The 1,863-nt window shown below is 39.9% G+C and overlaps 1 non-coding gene across 1 annotated transcript; it reads left to right on the top strand.

Annotated features, from left to right (window-relative positions):
* Window positions 1–1,464: 1,464 nt before the first annotated feature.
* Window positions 1,465–1,546, top strand: trnas-gcu. Its single transcript has one exon. It is a non-coding gene; the product is annotated as a tRNA-Ser (tRNA).
* The last annotated feature ends 317 nt before the right edge of the window (window positions 1,547–1,863 follow it).

The raw sequence follows: 1,863 nt of genomic DNA, 5'->3' as shown, positions 1-1,863 counted from the left end.
TTTATTTAGTTTGTTATGAGTTAACAGTGGTGTAATAATGTCAAAAGCTCTTTATAAACAATGGAAATAAATTAATAGAAGTAAATAACATCTAAAAACTAAACATTGTTAGTGATCAGATAACTAATAGACCTATATACTATGAAACTTTAATGTATCATACATTTATAACTATAAAGATACAGAAATATCCTGCTCACAAGAGAATTTACATATTTGTTTAATTAATTATATGCATTACATAGAAATAATTATCAATTAATAACTGTGAAAAACAGTACAACTCAGTGTTTACATAAATAAACGAACGGATTCATGACTACGTGACAGAGACGTCTAAACAATCACGTTCTACGTTAATTTTACGTAATCAACAGATGGTAACAGAGTTAGCGTCCTTGGAAACCTGATCGCACACGTCGCGGGTTCGAGTGCAGGCCTGTAGGAGAGACATGTGTAACATGTTATTGAAAAACCTCCACAATATGCAACAGTATATCCCGAACTTTTCAGCATGAAAACGGCGCCGGAAATTAGCAGTTTGGGCGAGTTTTGCCCTCGTGAGCGAGCGGAAAGATTGAGCCCCTGCCTTTGCGCAGCGAGCGCTCTACCATTTGAGCTAATTCCCCTACAAGTTCTCCAGTCATCCGACTACTTTACCAATTTGAAATACTAGTTCGAGAATTATTCAATTAGAGACTAATTNGTTTAACTCAGGACTAACAAGCAAAGCAATCAACATAAAACAACAGATTCTTATAGTCCAAAAATTCATTTAGTCCATACCGGTTGTGTCTTTGGTTTGGATTCTGGAGCTGGAGTGGAATCAGATCAAACAGACATGCAGGTGTGAAAGCTCTTTTCAGTGGTGAATGAGGTGAGGTGGGTGTTTGTTTTTTTCATGGGGATGTCCGGCCCGGGTGGAGTAAGCATGTTTGGCCCGGGTGGAGATTATCTCTGCTTAAACGTGACATCCACTTGTCTGTTTTCTTGCTGGGTCTCAACTGCAGTATTGTAACGAAATTGCTGTGGCCCTCGGTTAGATGAGTGATGTTACCTGAGAAAAAATACAAAGTCTATAGGATTCCGGGTGTTGCTGCACAACTAGATCGTTTGAAAAAAGCAAGCATCTAGCTTTTACAGGCATTGGCCTCTTTGCCTTGGAGAATGAGGGTATCGATCACTCTACCTCTCGCATGCTAAGCGAGCGCTCTACCATTTGAGCTAATTCCCCAGAAAAGCAAGACAATATATCGCTTAATTCCAAAAATATTTTTTGCTACTTTGAAAAAACAGCTCCTGCTAACCTTGTTGCATATCAACACACTGCTGTTTCTTTGTCTTTGGTCCGTCTAAAAGTTTCCAACTTTATTGAGCGGCTGAAATGAACAGGCTACCTCGACCTATTGCATGCCATTCAAGACCTATGACACCAGTCCTGTCGTGAAGTGTTTGTACAGTCAGGATGAGGTGTCCGAGTGGTTAAGGAGATGGACTGCTAATCCATTGTGCTCTGCACGCATGGGTTCGAATCCCATCCTCATCGCTTGTCCTCTTTCTCGAATTTACAAATGTCTTCCAAGTTTCGAATGCTTACCAAGTTTTAAATAATTTCTATGTCGTACGTGATGACTGCCAATTGCCCTGTTGAAGAACGTTAGCAAGCGTATTTGACCATAAAGCATTGGTCATTAACAAGTGAGAAATTACAAGGCACTAGAAGCTGTTCGCAAAGTAAGAGAGAACATTGCAATGCTTAGATAGAGCCATGTTCAAGTACTTGGGATTCTCCCAAGGCTTATCTTTGGTCATCAATAGACAAGAAGTTCCCTACCAATGTTGGAGAATGAGGGTATCAATCCC

Source organism: Oryzias melastigma, unplaced genomic scaffold, assembly GCF_002922805.2.
Source record: "Oryzias melastigma strain HK-1 unplaced genomic scaffold, ASM292280v2 sc00673, whole genome shotgun sequence".
NCBI classification, from domain to species: domain Eukaryota; kingdom Metazoa; phylum Chordata; class Actinopteri; order Beloniformes; family Adrianichthyidae; genus Oryzias; species Oryzias melastigma.
Note: the sequence above shows the minus strand (reverse complement) of the source record. Positions and strands in the feature narration are given on the sequence as shown.